General features: G+C 36.5%; 1 protein-coding gene and 1 non-coding gene across 2 annotated transcripts in view; both read left to right on the forward strand.

Moving 5' to 3' along the window:
• STPG2 (sperm tail PG-rich repeat containing 2) overlaps positions 1-19,985 on the forward strand; it is a 554,759-nt gene that overhangs the window by 164,739 nt on the left and 370,035 nt on the right. The gene's annotated exons all lie outside the window — the stretch shown is intronic.
• Positions 1,257-1,364, forward strand: LOC121040150 (U6 spliceosomal RNA). The gene has a single exon (XR_005795143.1). It is a non-coding gene; the product is annotated as a U6 spliceosomal RNA (small nuclear RNA).

Below are 19,985 nucleotides of genomic sequence, written 5' to 3' on the forward strand. Positions count from 1 at the left end.
GATTTTTTAAATCCATGTTAATCTGTATTTTAAATTGTGTTTTATGATTTTTTTCTAACTAAATTTCCATTTTTTATAAAAAGCTAGTATTGAATAAATTGAAATACATAAAGCAGATGACATTTAAACATGAATACTTGACTGTTTCATCCAGATTGATTTTACTAAAAGTACATTTTGAAATTTGCAGTTAAAAAGTTAGACTTCTATGTATAGATATTGCTAAAATATATCTATATAGAAATTAGACTGTCATAAGATATTCTTAATAACAAATTATCGAAACAAGCTCATCAACCAGGTTTTAAAACTTGAGAAATAGTATTGCTTGCTGAAATAAAATTATAGTAGGTTCACAGTGCCAAGAGTTGATTAACTCGTTAAATTAATACAGTTGTAAAGTCTAAAAAAATCATACAAATTAGACTAATTTGGTGAGAGGCATCAGGAATAGACTTATTTTTTTCTGAGACATTGGTTGACTGAATGTAGGAGATCGGGTCAAAATTGACATCAGGTTCTATGACGTTTTTGTACCTATAAGTTCAAAAGACAGTTTAAAATCATCCGTCAGTTTTCTTGACATGTAAGAGATTCTCATAATTGTTAAATAAATGTGTTGTTTTAATAGATCATTTCTTTATCTTGAGCAATTTTATGATTGTGTTGTTTCTCAAGTGAGTCATTGTACACATTGTAGGATCCACTGTGAGGTATGTCAGAAGTAATTTATTACTAGTTTAAAGCTTTCAAGCATAGGAATATTTAGTGGATTCATAGTTATTTCTATCATAATATTATAGTTACTAGGAAAAAAATTCAAATCTCTGAAGGTACCCCTAGGAATGCATATGTATGTGCTATATTTGCTTGTAGTAAAAAAAGATGGTGATGTGCCCTAAAGAAAGATTAGTTACTTACCAATTGCTGTTATCTAATTTATATTTTTCTCTTTTACCTTGGTCTCTCACTGGATCTTGAAACTTCTGTTTTTGTATTTTTATTTTTTGACATGACATACTTGCAATGGAAAGTATTGGGTGGGACTTTGCTTACTCAAGTAGCAGAATAGTTTAATCACATAGAATATTTTAGCTTTTGAAACTCTTCTGCAAATGAGATACTCTTCAAACCTGTGGGTATATAATATATATGTAATGAGAATCCAAATTATTAATTTCATATCAAAATTGATCTTAAATTTATGAAATAATGGGATTAGTTTTATAATTTTCCTTTCAAATAAAAATATTACAGTGCTCACTTCGGCAGTATAACAATTAAAATTGGAATGACACAGAGAAGATTAGCATAGCCCCCTGCACAAGACTGACATGCAAATATGTGAAGTGTTCCATATTTTATTTATTATTTATTTATTTAAGTTTATTTTTATTTATTTTGAGAGAGAGAGAACACAAGTGGGAGAGGGGCAGATTGGGGGTGGGGTGGGGCAGAAGACATAGAATCTGAAGCGGGCTCCAGGCTCTGAGCTGTCAGCACAGAGCCCAATATGGGTCTCAAACCCATGGACTATGAGATCATGACCTGAGCCAAAGTTGAACGCTTAACTGACTTAGTTACCCAGGCATCCCTGAAGCATTCCATATTAAAAAAAAAAAATAGACAATTTACCTCCTACATATTTAAAATTTATATATAAGGATATACTGCAATCTTAAAGGACACATTGTTTGATTTTCAAAATTTTATATAAGTTTCACATAAAAATATTTAAAAACTCAGGCTTCTGCTTTCATATGAAAGGCATGAACATATATCTCTTTTCTTTTTACATGGTCGCAGTAAAATAAGTTATTTTGAACTACAACATAATATTAGTTTAATATAAAAAGACAGAGTGAATATATGATAAATGGAAGCTAGAAACAAACCAAACATCTGTTTATTAGGCATTCCAAAAGTGGAATGCTAAGATAGTAGTTAGGACCATTTGATGGTAAAAAAAAACACACAAAAAAACAAAACAAAACAAACAAAAAAAAAACAACAACAGAAGGTTTTCCTAAGCTGAATAAAGACACAAATCTTCAATAAGAAGTCAACAAAAATACCAGGAAGGATGAATTTTAAAAGTCAAAAATCATTTTCACATGGTTTTGCATTTTCAGAAGACTAGAAATAAAATACCTTGGAATCTTCCACAGAGAAAAGTAAGTGGGTCACCTACAGAGGGATGAGAAACATACTGATATCAAACACTATCCCAGTAGTATTAGCAATATTTCAGAGCTAGAAAATGATGGATTTCTGAGAGGAAATAATTTTGGATGTAGAATTCTGACTTTATCCAATATAAATCCAATTAAATGAATCAAGAAAATAATGTTCTGACACACAAGAGCCTGGAAAGTGTAGTACCTCTACATTTCCATGTATAAAGATGTTCCAGCAAAATATAAGGAGAGAAATGAGAGAAGAGTGATATAAACCTAGAGAAGAATAGAAACTAAGCAATTCCTGGATGAAATAAAGTGAAAACAAATTAATAAAGAAGGCATTTTTAGCTCATTCATGGGTCATCTTCAAGAGTCAGGGATTTGGTGACAGAATTTTATTTGCTTCTTTTTGTGTTTGGCCATACTAGTTGGTTTGATAAGCAATAAATATGATATTCTAATTTCTGTTTTAATACTGGTGGTTTTAGATCAATCAATACAAATTGCAGAGATCTTAGTTATAATATAAAATGTAAATATTAGAAAACTTAATATCAATTAAATTTTAATATCAATAAAAATAAAAGACTAAATATTAGAAAACAATATCAATAATAATAAAAGAAAGAGGTAAAAGTTTGGGAGGCAGTAAAATATGCTAAATTTCTTATAGTGTGCAGAGTCAACAGATTTCAAAAGTTGACACATTTCAGTATAAGTCCTAATATTAAGTTTGTAGTGGTAAATAATAATAAAAAATCCCAACCTCTAAGAAACCCAATTACTATTAAAATATTTCTGGGAATAGAACAGGGAGAGGTCAAGGAGGACAATTTTACTGCTTATTTTAGACTCATCCATGATTTGATTTTTATTATGCTGTGAATGTATTATTTTAAAATAATAATAAAATAAAAATAAAAATAGTACTCATGAGTTAATGGTGAGTATGTGTTTGGAATAGCATTATGATGTACTGGTTCCTGGACTGACCTATTCTCTGCAAACAAGCAAAATTCTAGATAAAATAGAAACAGAATGTTTTCATGAGTGCTTCCAAGAATTAGAAAGAAATGAGTACACAGGCTAAAGGCTAAATTTAGGAGGGACCCAGAGTGGCAGTGAAGTTCACTTTTACCCTGAGGACATTTGCCAAACAACTAGATGACTTTGAATTTTAATTGTTACAGCCTTAGAGGCCTCTAGGGAATGAAACATAAGACTCTCTCATAGTGGGTCCTCTCAAAGAAGAGTCATTAATACAGCTACAACTCCAAAGGGCAAAAAACTATGCAGGTTAGGAGTGAAATGCAGAGTGAAATCACCAGAGGATTTGTGAGAAGTTACCAGTGTTGGACTTTTTGGTTTTGAGTGTATGTTAGGGGAATCACCACTGAGAATCTGTTACATTTTATATTCATTTAATGACATGAATTGTTAAAAACAACAACAACAACAACAACAACAGAAATCTGTCACAGATGTTAACTAAATTAATTTTATTAATAAAAATAAGTGCTAATGCTTCTTCTGTACTAGGCACCATTCCAAATGTATAGTAACTCATTTGAGCACTATAATTATGGTCATTTTGAAAAATGAGGAAACTGAGGCACAAGCTTAAAGTTTAAATGACAGAGTCAGAATTCAAACGGAGGCAGTTTAGTAATAGAGTTCAGTCTTTTTGCGCTACTCTTCTCTGGCTTAAAGAATTAGGCTTACAGGAAATAAATATGACACTATAATAAATTACTTTTATGATTTAAAACAAAAGAGATGAGACTGTGTAAAGATCTCAGACATTATTATAAGGAATAGAATTTTTTTTTAAAAAAATGTAATTTCTGCCTTCCAGAAACTGATAGAGAATTCAGTATTATGAACAATATTGAAGTTAATAACTTTCCTCTAGTTATTGAGAGACTAAAAATTAACTATGACTATCATTTAGTGGGAAAGTCATTGGAAGAATTTGATATGCTTTCTTAGATCTCTTCATGTCTCATAAAGGGGCATCCTTTGCCTAATGACAACTGGTATCAAAGAGTCACAAAAATTAGAGCAACTTTTTCTAAAAATTAAGAAATGACCTGAATTTATTAGAATTATTTGGTGAGCAGTTTGCACTATAGCTTTCATTACTTGATAAACAGACCTAGAATGCAGAGAGTTGAGAATGAAGAGAATATTAAAAATAAATTGTGATTTATATATTTTTTAATTTATAATAATTTAAGTTGTTAAATATTTTGATTACCATCCCTAAACAGGTTAAAGTTTAAGAGCAAAAGCTTTGGAATCAGATAAATTATTTTATTTTTTATTTTATTTTATTTTTTTTTTATTTATATATGAAATTTATTGTCAAATTGGTTTCCATACAACACCCAGTGCTCATCCCAAAAGGTGCCCTCCTCAATACCCATCACCCACCCTCTCCTCCCTCCCACCCCCCATCAACCCTCAGTTTGCTCTCAGTTCTCAACAGTCTCTTATGCTTTGGCTCTCTCCCACTCTAACCACTTTTTTTTTTTTTTTTTTTCCTTCCCCTCCCCCATGGGTTCCTGTCAAATTTCTCAGGATCCACATAAGAGTGAAATCATATGGTATCTGTCTTTCTCTGTATGGCTTATTTCACTTAGCATCACACTCTCCAGTTCCATCCACGTTGCTACAAAAGGCCATATTTCATTTTTTCTCATTGCCACGTAGTATTCCATAGTGTATATAAACCACAATTTCTTTATCCATTCATCAGTTGATGGACATTTAGGCTCTTTCCATAATTTGGCTATTGTTGAGAGTGCTGCTATGAACATTGGGGTACAAGTGCCCCTATGCATCAGCACTCCTGTGTCCCTTGGATAAATTCCTAGCAGTGCTATTGCTGGGTCATAGGGTAGGTCTATTTTTAATTTTCTGAGGAACCTCCACACTGCTTTCCAGAGCGGCTGCACCAATTTGCATTCCCACCAACAGTGCAAGAGGGTTCCCGTTTCTCCACATCCTCTCCAGCATCTATAGTCTCCTGATTTGTTCATTTTGGCCACTCTGACTGGCGTGAGGTGATACCTGAGTGTGGTTTTGATTTGTATTTCCCTGATAAGGAGCGACGCTGAACATCTTTTCATGTGCCTGTTGGCCATCCGGATGTCTTCTTTAGAGAAGTGTCTATTCATGTTTTCTGCCCATTTCTTCACTGGGTTATTTGCTTTTTGGAGATAAATGATTTTAAAAATTTTTACTCCCCCTTGTAGATGAATGAGCTTAGGCAACTTCTTTAAATCTCAGTTTCCTCAAACATTAAATAAGGATAGTAAATTAAATAGGGATAGCCCAATAGGATCAAAGTAAGAAGTAAGTATATTATTGCTTCTAACACTTATTTCATTGCATTAGTAACCTATGAATAAGTTAGTTATAAAGATTGTAAATGGCAGGGTTATGGCTCAAAGCTAAGTCAGTCCTATTCCAAAGCCTATGCTCTCTTTTCATCATTCTGTAATATTAATGAAGAGTATATATTGAAATATGGTAATGTCTTTTACTTTTTAACACTTTTTTGAAAGTGAAATTTGCCTTCTTCCACCTGAGGCACCTCTGTCTTGCATGGTATTACTATGTCAGGAATGAAAAGGGAATAAATGTTGAGTTTTTGACTTAGGAAACATTTCTTGAAGTTTACTTCAGAGACAGCAATTGTAGGGACCATGGCTTAATAAAATGAAAAGAAGTTTCTACGTTATTTCTAAAGTGTTTCCTAATTTCAACTTTCCTTTAAATATTGTAGAACTAGAGGTTGGCCAAGAGTTCCAACTTCTGTATTAATTAGCTATGTCTGAATAATAAACTCAAAATCTTAGTAGCATAACATGAAAGACATTTATTATGTGCAAGTTTGCAGTTCAGGTAGGGAAGCTTACTTCAGGCTGCAGGTTTTCTGGGGGAAAGTCTACTGCATGCTGCCATTTGACTGGGACCAGCAGGATAGCTGAAATCCAATAATTTTACTACAGGAAAGATAATAGGAAAGTTGTAGAATAAGGGAAGCTTCTTGCTGTACTGAATGTGAAAGCCTCCCCTGAATTGGAAGAATATGCAAGAATCGAGAAAGACAGCAAAGCAATGGAGTTGATATTTGAATGTGAGGCTTGTTTTATGCTCCTCCACATTCTTTGTGAACTCTGGTAAGATTGAGGGTTGGGTACTAATGGTGGATAAATGGAGACTGAAGTTAAGAAATCCCAGAGATGAGGGGCACCTGGGTAGTTCAGTCAGCTAAGCCTCTGACTCTTGATTTTGGCTCAGGTCATGATTTTACAGGTTGCAGCCCCTCACTGGGCTCTGCGCTAACAGCACAGCATGGAGCCTGCTTGGAATTCTCTCTCTCCTCTGTCTCTCTGCACCGCCCCCCCCCCCCCGCCACATGTCCCCTCTCTCTTTCTCTCACTCAGAATGAATAAATAAATAAAAAGTTATTAAAAAAGAAATCCAAGAGATGATAAAGCATGAATTCCTCTTAATATCTGAGAGTCTGGAAATGTGCTAGAGTAACACCCTCCTTCCCTCACACTGGGTGGCTGCTGCAGATAGAAACGTTGTAAAGGTGTATTTAGGCAGAGAGGGGCTATATCAGTCAGGCCCTGGTCAGAACATTGAACCTCACTAGTTATTTTGAGATAGAGAATATAAGGAATCGTGTATATTGGAGAACTAAAAATACACAGAGGGAATGCTAAAGTATCTTGGACATAGTAACACAGGCAATCAGTGCCACCATGTTTAGGCCTTGGGGGACAAAGGGAATGGGTAGAATTATTAAAACTTGAAAACTCGGAGAGACCTTTAGTTGCTGGGATTTAGCCCTCTGAAGAGGAGGCATAGCTTAGCTGGTGCTAGTGTTTCAGGAACTCACAAGTAAAATCAGACCCGTGGGACCCTAAAGATAGTAAAAATATATCAGAAGTGATTTCAGCTGAACTATTTCACAAGAATTAAAGTTCTTCTGACTAAATCTGTATTACTCTCAGGCTGTTTTGTAATTTCTCATTGGAATATATATAGAAAGTGTTTTAATTTTTGCATAGTTTTTAGACTTTATTTTGTTGGTTAGTTTGCTTATTGGTATCTTATCATTCACCTAACCATTGGTGAAGGAAAGCACATGAAAATGAATTTTCTGAATATAGGCCCATTAATGCAAACAAAGGATTTTAGGCGCATGATTTCTGAAATCATGGAAAGTGAGTTGGTCAGAGTACACTTAGATACTTCCTTGCGTTACATTACATTTTGAAGTCTTTATAACTTTCACTTAATTGTGTAACTTCATTAGTTCAGAAAATGGGTTTGATATGCAAACAGCAAGAACAAGTGCTGCTGGATGCCATCTTCATCAAAGCAGAGAAAGGATAGCGAAGGCAACTGCCGAGCCAGATTCGCTGGGATAAGCCAGATTCTAGTGGCCTGCATTTTGACTGGGTGCAGTTACCTACCAGTACTTACACAGATTATGAGAAGAATGCTTTTCTATAGTTTTAGCTATTTTTGATTGCCCTACATAGATCTCAGAAGTAAATAATAGCTTCATGAAGAAAGGACTTTATCTTTACTCTTCAGTTGCTAAAAAATTTTTGCACTTTCACGTGTTTTGAGAATGAAATCTGTCCTAACTTTGAAGGTGTCACGTTTATTTAAAATGAACAATAGTTGGGGTGCTGGGTGGCTCCGGTGCATGGGTGCATCTTGATTCAGGTCTTAATCTCAGGGGCATGAGTTCAAGCCCTGCGTTGGACCCTACTTAATAAATAAATAAAATGAACAACAGAGGGGTCCCTGGGTGGCTCAGTCAGTTAAGCTCCCAACTTCGGCTGGGGTAATGGTCTCACCGTTTGTGGGTTCGAGACCCGCTCTGAGCTCCAACACACAGCCTGGAGCCTGCTTTGGATTCTGTGTCTCTCTTTCTCTGCCCTCCCTCCCTTGCTTACACTCTATCTCTGTCTCTCTCTCTCTGAAAAATAAACATTAAAAAAATTAACAAAAAAATAAAATGAACAGAAAAATGACTCATATTTTATACATTTTCGGAGGTTTAAATGTCGTGACATTTGTGGCATCCATCCCAATATGATTCTTACATTTTATATCAACCAGTCATTGTTTTACAGCTTATTTGGTTATTAAACAAGAGGAAGTATGTTAACAGTGATATGGAAATGTTTAGTCAAGACTATAACTCCATCATTTAAGTCCTTGAAGCCAATATAACCACATGTGCAACCCTACAAATGGTATAACAATGATGGCATTAATACCACTAAGACCTCTTTATAATAAATTCATGACTAATGAAACATGGCATTATGGCATTTAGAAATTGACTTCAAATTTCTAATTATCTTACTTAGGATGCATATATTCATGAGGAATAAACCTTGTTTCAGTGTATTTAAATATTTAGGAACTCCTATCTCTTTTCAAAATTACCTCCACTGATGAAAAAAAGCTATAGCTTGAAATGCTGGATTCATTTACAGATATCTCACTGACATGGTTACCACAGACATCTTTTGACCAATTGAAAACATTAAACTTTTGGGTACATGGTCATCATTATATACAAAAGTGTGTACTAATTGTCCTTCTGTCGGCACTTTTAGGGACAAACAGTAGTCCCTTTGTATTATTATACAAATTATTATAGATGTCTAAGGGAAAAGGTATTTTTCCATCACATAAGTTTAAAATGTAATTACTAAGTAAGTTTTATATCATCGTCACAAGTACATAGGGAACAGATATGGAAAACCGTAACAGGTTTATATAAGTTAAAATGACATTGATAGAAAAATAGAAAAAGAGGGGAAAGTGAAGAGTCAGAGCTAAGAGGAGGATAAAGAGAGGAGATAATGGGAAGAAGTACTTACATTATAAAGTTAGAGGGGGTACAGAGTGACATAAGGAAAACCAACGCAGGAACATGTAGGAAAAATTGTTAGCTACGTAAATTCAGTTGCTACTATAGGAAGAAATTGCTTTCAAATGAAGAAGCAGATGCATAGGAAGAAATCCCTTCTTTCGTCAGCCTTTCCAGTATCTTCTAGTACCTCCTGTTGGCAAACCCAGCAAAGAGCCATGTGTCAAAGCACAAATACGGTTTGAAGATTCTCAGGTTTTGAGCTGAGATAATAAATTGCTTAAAATCTGGTACCTTTCACCCCTTAGACCACTTAGCATCCATATGTGTCTTTCTACTCATGTTTGAATTTCCACATGATATTCCAAACAACTCTGTGTTTCTGCCTAATACAAACAACTATGCTTTGTATAACATAAGTTTTCTCACTCTCCAACATGAGAGATACAAGTTTCCAACTGTGTTTATCTTCATTTTTGGCCAAATTTAGTCATAGTCCATCTAAATATTTTGTTATCTAAATGCTGTTATACAGTGTTAATGTGCAGTTTGATTGTTACATAAATACTAAATCATACTTTGTTAACTTATAAAACTTTTATAAAATAAAAAGGAGAAAGAGAAGAAGGAATATTAAAATAGTTAACACATAGACACATACAAGGGAGAGAAGCGGAGAGTGAAGGAAATTTATCTGAAGAGCTGCCACAGTCCTTATTTTTTAAATAGTCCCAAGGCTGTAGATGATACTTCTGACTTCCTTCTATTACTCTCTGCCTTTTTCCTTTGCTCTCAAGAAGAGTGTCAGTTGTTTAGGGTTATTTACCTAATAGAAGACCAAACTTTCATTTTTGAAGGATGTGAATCCTTAATGACTCTTCCTTTTTTTGGTTGATGTGCTTTCTAACAATCTTACATTGGAGATAGAAGTATTAGAAGAATTGCAGAGAATGCCCTGATAAAGTTTTCCCTGTCCTCACTGTGTATTAGCAACCCAGATTCCATTTGTTAATTGTGACAAATCACTCCAGTCAGTAGAGTAAACTCTACCTCGTTTCAGTAGCACCAGTATCCCCAAACGCTAGTTGACACTGAGCTTTCAACTTGTACAATCACAGTTGTGTCTCTAATGGAAACATTCCTCTCTTCAGAAGCAAGACTTATAAATAAGTAGAGCTCAAAGTTATGGAGACAGGAGGCAAACATTTTGCATGTTATTAGTGAAATAATGAGAAGAGGTACTTGATATATATTGTATCTTAGCACCATGTATGTTAAAAAAATTTTTTTTAACATTTATTTATTTTTGAGAGACAGAGAGAGATAGAGCACAACGGGGGGAGGGGCAAAGAATAAAGGAGATGCAGACTCTGAAGCAGGCTCCAGGCTCTGAGCTGTCAGCACACAGCCCGACTCGACTCGGGGCTCAAACGCAGAAACCGCGAGATCACGACCTGAGCCGAAGTAGGATGCTCAACCGACTGAGCCACCCCGGCACCCCCACCATGTGTGCTCTCAAGGTCTTGTCTCTCAACTGGCAGGTACCTTAATTGAGTTTTCAACAAGCCCTTCTGATGTTCTTTTAGGTCAGATGATTTTAAGTGCTGAGAGTATGTTAGACCTAGTGAATTGTGTGAGCACAAGCCCGATGCTACATTTCTTTTACTGCAAAATGAGTTCCTTGATCATAAATAATGTCTAGAATACCATAACAGTAAATAAGCCATTCTCTAAGTCTAAGGAGGGCAGTATTGGTGAAAGAATTATTGGCAGGGAAGACAATTTCTTGTAATGACCTTAAGGATTTTGAGTCAAGGTTATACTGGATTCTTCAAAGAGAGTAAGTGTACTTTTTCTTCCTAGTCTCTCAAAGAGAGAATAGTTTATTTTTTGCAAGATTGACATACTCTTTCTTAAATGTTTGTAAGGATTTCCTGTTAAAGCCTTCTAGACCTGAGATTTTACTTGTGGGAAGGTTTTAAAGAAAGGATTCAATTGCCTTATCTATTAACCTTGTGTTTCTGATGATTTGGCCTCTGGGGACCTTGGAGAAACTGCCCCTTCCAGGATTAGCCCGGAATGACTCTCCTCCAAATTTCCTTTCTTATGCAAATTTACCAATCCAGAGCTCACCACCAACCACCTTCTTTATGGAGGCCAATAGGGGCCATTATTCTCCTGCTTTAATCACCCAGGGACAGGTACCAGACAATAAGGGACAGCCCCCTAAGCCCCTGAGCCTTCTGAAATTACTCAAACTAGCCAATCCTAAACCTGCATATCCTTTGTCACCATTCCTACTAGTGGAAACCACAGTAAAAACTCTCATCCATATTTTCCCCTTCCTGCCTCCCCACCAACCTTGGTGCTTCTTTGTGTGACCTCCTGTGGAATTGGGATCTGTGCTTATAACAGACTTTGTTTTCAATGGTGGTCGGCTCTCAATCTGTTTACCTTGACATACCTGAATAATAATAATCCTATTTTTAAACACCTTAATAGATTTTGGACTATGTATATTTTATATTTCTTCTTTTGGTTACTTTTTTTAATTCAACTTTTAGAGAAATATATCCATTTCTTCCATAAGGTCAAATATATTTGCTTAATCATAATATTGCCTTCTTTTTTATCTGTAGGATTTATAATGATGCTCCTTCCTTTCCCCTTGATATTGGTAATTTGTATTTTCCCCTCTCGCTTCCTTCCTTTTTTTCTGTAATAAATCCTATTAAAGGTTTATCAATATTTGTAATCATTTTTTTAAATAAAAACTTCTGACTTTGTTGATTTTCTCTGTTCTAATACTCTGTTCTCTGTATTTTCTATTTCATTGATTATCTTTATAATTTTTCTTTGTGCTTTCCTTAGGTTTGATTTGTATTTCTTTTTCTAGTGTCTTGAAATGGAAGCTCAGTGATTTTCAGTTACTTTTTGATTATATATATGTGTGTATATATATATATATATATATATAGGCAATAAATTTCCTTCATATACTGCTTAGTTATATGCCACACATTTTATATTGTTTTTAATTTTCACTTAGCTTAAAGTATTAATTCATATTTTAAATTTGATCTGTTAAGAAGAGTACTAATTTCTAATTACTTGTTATTATTTTAAACTTGCTTCCATTATGAAAAATAGAATATACTCAATTATTTCAAAATTAAACACACAAAGGCTTTCTCTATGGATCAGCATGTGATCAACTTTTTGTGTGTGTATGTGGAAGGAATGACACATCATCACTTTGTGATATCTCTAGAGTTCTCCTGAATGCATTAATAATACACACTATTTTATCTGCAGGCTCTCTCAATATCATGAGATAGAATTCATCAGGAGTTGCAGATTTAACTTTATTTGGAACATACTGATTATCTCTGATAATTACTTTTAAGCATTTTGAAATATATTCTTATGAACCAATATACGAATTTTTAGTTTCAGTAGGAAATTTATTTTTTGACAGAAAATATGGACATAAAATAGGAGGTTGGTAATTTTTTTCTCAGTCTTCTTTATAGTAAGCCTTTTATGAATATCATTAGTCAAGAATACTTTTTTAAAATCTTAATTTTAATTTGGACCAGTGTCACACATTTATTTAAGACCATTACTATGAGGTTGGTTTTCATTTGTCTTAACTTTAAACAGATTATTAATTTCTTGAGAGGGAAGATGGCGGCGTAGGAGGACGCTGGGCTCACCGCGCGTCCTGCTGATCACTTAGATTCCACCTACACCTGCCTAAATAACCCAGAAAACTGCCAGAGGATTAGCAGAACGGAGTCGCCGGAGCCAAGCGCAGACGAGAGGCCCACGGAAGAGGGTAGGAAGGGCGGCGAGGCGGTGCGCGCTCCACGGACTGCCGGGAGGGAGCCGGGGCGGAGGGGCGGCTCGCCGGCCAAGCAGAGCCCCCGAGTCTGGCTTCCAAAAAGCGGAGGGGCCTGACGGACTGTGTTCCGACAGCAAGCACGACTTAGCGTCTGGGAGGTCATAAGTTAACAGCTCTGCTCAGAAAGCGGGAAGGCTGGAGGACAAAGGGAAGGAGAGCTGCTGAGCTCCCTGACGACAGAGCTCAGTTTGGTGGGGAACAAAGGCGCTCGCCAGCGCCATCTCCCCCGCCCATCCCCCAGCCAAAATCCCAAAGAGAACCAGTTCCTGCCAGGGAACTTGCTCGCTCCGCGCAAACACCCAACTCTGCGCTTCTGCGGAGCCAAACCTCCGGCAGCGGATCTGACTCCCTCCTGCTGCCACAGGGCCCCTCCTGAAGTGGATCACCTAAGGAGAAGCAAGCTAAGCCTGCCCCTCTTGCCCCCGTGCACCTTGCCTACCCACCCCAGCTAAGACGCCAGATCCCCAGCATCACAAGCCTGGCAGTGTGCAAGTAGCCCAGACAGGCCACCCCACCCCACAGTGAATCCCGCCCCTAGGAGAGGGGAAGAGAAGGCACACACCAGGCTGACTGTGGCCCCAGCGGTGGGCTGGGGGCAGACATCAGGTCTGACTGAGGCTCCGCCCACCAACTCCAGTTATACACCACAGCACAGGGGAAGTGCCCTGCAGGTCCTCACCACACCAGGGACTATCCAAAATGACCAAGCGGAAGAATTCCCCTCAGAAGAATCTCCAGGAAATAACAACAGCTAATGAGCTGATCAAAAAGGATTTAAATAATATAACAGAAAGTGAATTTAGAATAATAGTCATAAAATTAATCGCTGGGCTTGAAAACAGTATAGCTGACAGCAGAGAATCTCTTGCTACAGAGATCAAGGGACTAAGGAACAGTCACGAGGAGCTGAAAAACGCTTTAAACGAAATGCATAACAAAATGGAAACCACCACGGCTTGGATTGAAGAGGCAGAGGAGAGAATAGGTGAACTAGAAGATAAAGTTATGGAAAAAGAGGAAGCGGAGAAAAAGAGAGATAAAAAAATCCAGGAGTATGAGGGGAAAATTAGAGAACTAAGTGATACACTAAAAAGAAATAATATATGCATAATTGGTATCCCAGAGGAGGAAGAGAGAGGGAAAGGTGCTGAAGGGGTACTTGAAGAAATCATAGCTGAGAACTTCCCTGAAGTGGGGAAGGAAAAAGGCATTGAAATCCAAGAGGCACAGAGAACTCCCTTCAGACGTAACTTGAATCGATCTTCTGCACGACATATCATAGTGAAACTGGCAAAATACAAGGATAAAGAGAAAATTCTGAAAGTAGCAAGGGGTAAACGTGCCCTCACATATAAAGGGAGACCTATAAGACTCGTGACTGATCTCTCTTTTGAAACTTGGCAGGCCAGAAAGAATTGGCACGAGATTTTCAGTGTGCTAGACAGAAAAAATATGCAGCCGAGAATCCTTTATCCAGCAAGTCTGTCATTTAGAATGGAAGGAGAGATAAAGGTCTTCCCAAACAAACAAAAACTGAAGGAATTTGTCACCACTAAACCAGCCCTACAAGAGATCCTAAGGGGGACCCTGTGAGACAAAGTACCAGAGACATCACTACAAGCATAAAACATACAGACATCACAATGACTCTAAACCCATATCTTTCTATAATCACACTGAATGTAAATGGATTAAATGCGCCAACCAAAAGACATAGGGTATCAGAATGGATAAAAAAACAAGACCCATCTATTTGCTGTTTACAAGAGACTCATTTTAGACCTGAGGACACCTTTAGATTGAGAGTGAGGGGATGGAGAACTATTTATCATGCTACTGGAAGCCAAAAGAAAGCTGGAGTAGCCATACTTATATCAGACAAACTAGACTTTAAATTAAAGGCTGTAACAAGAGATGAAGAAGGACATTATATAATAGTGACAGGGTCTATCCATCAGGAAGAGCTAACAATTATAAATGTCTATGCACCGAATACCGGAGCGCCCAAATATATAAAACAATTACTCATAAACATAAGCAACCTTATTGTTAAGAATGTGGTAATTACAGGGGACTTTAACACCCCACTTACAGAAATGGATAGATCATCTAGACACACGGTCAATAAAGAAACAAGGGCCCTGAATGAGACATTGGATCAGATGGACTTGACAGATATATTTAGAACTCTGCATCCCAAAGCAACAGAATATACTTTCTTCTCTAGTGCACATGGAACATTCTCCAAGATAGATCATGTACTAGGTCACAAAACAGCCCTTCATAAGTTTACAAGAATTGAAATCATACCATGCATACTTTCAGACCACAATGCTATGAAGCTTGAAATCAACCACAGAAAAAAGTCTGGAAAACCTCCCAAAGCATGGAGGTTAAAGAACACCCTACTAACGAATGAGTGGGTCAACCAGGCAATTAGAGAAGAAATTAAAAAATATATGGAAACAAACGAAAATGAAAATACAACAATCCAAATGCTTTGGGATGCAGCGAAGGCAGTCCTGAGAGGAAAATACATTGCAATCCAGGCCTATCTCAAGAAACAAGAAAAATCCCAAATACAAAATCTAACAGCACACCTAAAGGAACTAGAAGCAGAACAGGAAAGGCAGCCTAAACCCAGCAGAAGAAGAGAAATAATAAAGATCAGAGCAGAAATAAACAATATAGAATCTAAAAAAACTGTAGAGCAGATCAACGAAACCAAGAGTTGGTTTTTTGAAAAAATAAACAAAATTGACAAACCTCTAGCCAGGCTTCTCAAAAAGAAAAGGGAGATGACCCAAATAGATAAAATCATGAATGAAAATGGAATGATTACAACCAATCCCTCAGAGATACAAACAATTATCAGGGAATACTATGAAAAATTATATGCCAACAAATTGGACAACCTGGAAGAAATGGACAAATTCCTGAACACCCACACACTTCCAAAACTCAAACAGGAGGAAATAGAAAGCTTGAACAGACCCATAACCAGCAAAGAAATTGAATCGGTTATCAAAAATCTCCCAACAAATAAGAGTCCAGGACCAGATGGCTTCCCAGGGGAGTTCTACCAGACGTTTAAAGCAGAGATAATACCTATCCTTCTCAAGCTATTCCAAGAAATAGAAAGGGAAGGAAAACTTCCAGACTCATTCTATGAAGCCAGTATTACTTTGATTCCTAAACCAGACAGAGACCCAGTAAAAAAAGAGAACTACAGGCCAATATCCCTGATGAATACGGATGCAAAAATTCTCAATAAGATACTAGCAAATCGAATTCAACGGCACATAAAAAGAATTATTCACCATGATCAAATGGGATTCATTCCTGGGATGCAGGGCTGGTTCAACATTTGCAAATCAATCAACGTGACACATCACATTAACAAAAAAAAAGAGAAAAACCATATGATCCTGTCAATTGATGCAGAAAAGGCCTTTGACAAAATCCAGCACCCTTTCTTAATAAAAACCCTTGAGAAAGTCGGGATAGAAGGAACATACTTAAAGATCATAAAAGCCATTTATGAAAAGCCCACAGCTAACATCATCCTCAACGGGGAAAAACTGAGAGCTTTTTCCCTGAGATCAGGAACACGACAGGGATGCCCACTCTCACCGCTGTTGTTTAACATAGTGCTGGAAGTTCTAGCATCAGCAATCAGACAACAAAAGGAAATCAAAGGCATCCAAATTGGCAAAGATGAAGTCAAGCTTTCGCTTTTTGCAGATGACATGATATTATACATGGAAAATCCGATAGACTCCACCAAAAGTCTGCTAGAACTGATCCATGAATTCAGCAAAGTCGCAGGATACAAAATCAATGTACAGAAATCAGTTGCATTCTTATACACTAACAATGAAGCAACAGAAAGACAAATAAAGAAACTGATCCCATTCACAATTGCACCAAGAAGCATAAAATACCTAGGAATAAATCTAACCAAAGATGTAAAGGATCTGTATGCTGAAAACTATAGAAAGTTTATGAAGGTAATTGAAGAAGATTTAAAGAAATGGAAAGACATTCCCTGCTCATGGATTGGAAGAATAAATATTGTCAAAATGTCAATACTACCCAAAGCTATCTACACATTCAATGCAATCCCAATCAAAATTGCACCAGCATTCTTCTCGAAACTAGAACAAGCAATCCTAAAATTCATATGGAACCACAAAAGGCCCCGAATAGCCAAAGTAATTTTGAAGAAGAAGACCAAAGCAGGAGACAACACAATCCCAGACTTTAGCCTCTACTATAAAGCTGTCCTCATCAAGACAGCATGGTATTGGCACAAAAACAGACACAGAGACCAATGGAATAGAATAGAAACCCCAGAACTAGACCCACAAACGTATGGCCAACTCATCTTTGACAAAGCAGGAAAGAACATCCAATGGAAAAAAGACAGTCTCTTTAACAAATGGTGCTGGGAGAACTGGACAGCAACATGCAGAAGGTTGAAACTAGACCACTTTCTCACACCATTCACAAAAATAAACTCAAAATGGATAAAGGACCTGAATGTGAGACAGGAAACCATCAAAACCCTAGAGGAGAAAGCAGGAAAAGACCTCTCTGACCTCAGCCGTAGCAATCTCTTACTCGACACATCCCCAAAGGCAAGGGAATTAAAAGCAAAAGTGAATTACTGGGACCTTATGAAGATAAAAAGCTTCTGCACAGCAAAGGAAACAACCAACAAAACTAAAAGGCAACCAACGGAATGGGAAAAGATATTTGCAAATGACATATCGGACAAAGGGCTAGTATCCAAAATCTATAAAGAGCTCAGCAAACTCCACACCCGAAAAGCAAATAACCCAGTGAAGAAATGGGCAGAAAACATGAATAGACACTTCTCTAAAGAAGACATCCGGATGGCCAACAGGCACATGAAAAGATGTTCAGCGTCGCTCCTTATCAGGGAAATACAAATCAAAACCACACTCAGGTATCACCTCACGCCAGTCAGAGTGGCCAAAATGAACAAATCAGGAGACTATAGATGCTGGAGAGGATGTGGAGAAACGGGAACCCTCTTGCACTGTTGGTGGGAATGCAAATTGGTGCAGCCGCTCTGGAAAGCAGTGTGGAGGTTCCTCAGAAAATTAAAAATAGACCTACCCTATGACCCAGCAATAGCACTGCTAGGAATTTATCCAAGGGACACAGGAGTGCTGATGCATAGGGGCACTTGTACCCCAATGTTCATAGCAGCACTCTCAACAATAGCCAAATTATGGAAAGAGCCTAAATGTCCATCAACTGATGAATGGATAAAGAAATTGTGGTTTATATACACTATGGAATACTACATGGCAATGAGAAAAAATGAAATATGGCCTTTTGTAGCAACGTGGATGGAACTGGAGAGTGTGATGCTAAGTGAAATAAGCCATACAGAGAAAGACAGATACCATATGATTTCACTCTTATGTGGATCCTGAGAAATTTGACAGGAACCCATGGGGGAGGGGAAGGAAAAAAAAAAAAAAAAAAAGTGGTTAGAGTGGGAGAGAGCCAAAGCTTAAGAGACTGTTGAGAACTGAGAGCAAACTGAGGGTTGATGGGGGGTGGGAGGGAGGAGAGGGTGGGTGATGGGTATTGAGGAGGGCACCTTTTGGGATGAGCACTGGGTGTTGTATGGAAACCAATTTGACAATAAATTTCATATATAAAAAAAAAGATTATTAATTTCTTAAACGTAGATATTGTTTCATTGTTGTCCTTCCTGGTTTTATATCATACTGGGTACATACTAGGTTCTCAGCATATAGACATTTAAGGAAGAATATAAATGAGAAGATTCTCTTTTCTCTTATGAGCAGTACTTACCTCAAGGGAAGAATAATGTAATTATTAAAAATCTAATGAACCTAAAAAGGAAATGAAATCCTTATCAAATTGATACATAGTCTAAAAGAAACATTTGGTATTGTCTACATAAAAGTTGAAAAAAAAGAAAGGTGAGAAAATGTACTTATCTTTTATGTTATACCTTGCATGTAGTTTAGTTGTGTTTTTGTGCCTATGTTTTCTGAAAGCCAAGGCTATTGGGGGTTATTTTATCCTCTGTATCAATATAGCTTGTATGAATATAATTTTATTTATTTTATTTTTTAAAGGTTTATTGTTTAACAATTTTTGTTTTAAGTAGGCTTCATGCCTAACGTGAGACTTGAACTCATGATGCTGAGACTAAGAGTTGCATATTCCATTGACTGAGCCTGCCAGGCACCCTAGAATATACTTTATAAATGTTAAATTTATTTTATTTATTTTCAAATGCTGCCATGTATCTAAACTTTTCACTCATTACGTTTTGAATTTTTCTTAGGTGGGTGAAATAAGTTAAGTTTACATAAAAATAGAATATATGAAAGTCATTGTTTTCCAGTGTTCATTGTGTGTTCAGATTTTCTCAATTTGTTCTACTTACAAAATCCTTACTTGACCTAGCACTTTATTTTCTTGGTAACCTATCCCATTTTACTTTCTTTAACTTAGTATAGGGTGCTAATTTTTTTCCATAGGGTTGGCGAACTACCATTTCAGTGGTTCTAATTGGGCTTCAGAGAATCATCAGTTTAGTTGTGTTTGCCCTAAATATAATTTCAAGGAATATATGATGAGCATCAGTTTAGCTTGAGATAAGAATTTGCTCTCAGATAGAGATTACTGTGAAAATAACCATATAGGGGGAGGTTTTCTTGTTTGTTGGTATCAATTATTATTTATATTTAGGTTTAGATAAATCATTTCAATGAATTATCTTTCATGTGTAGATCCAGATGTAATAACTGTTATAAATTTGGGGGATTTATTTTTAGTTTAAGTGTTCTAAAGTATAGTTGATTTGAGCTTCAATATCCTCAGGATTTGCAATTATAATTTTGTTATTTTTGATTAAAATAAACACAAATCAGGAAGCAAACCTAAAAATTATATTATTGTAAATGTTAAA

The sequence above is a fragment of the Herpailurus yagouaroundi genome, unplaced genomic scaffold (assembly GCF_014898765.1).
Source record: "Herpailurus yagouaroundi ecotype Mexico unplaced genomic scaffold, PumYag 28, whole genome shotgun sequence".
NCBI lineage: Eukaryota > Metazoa > Chordata > Mammalia > Carnivora > Felidae > Herpailurus > Herpailurus yagouaroundi.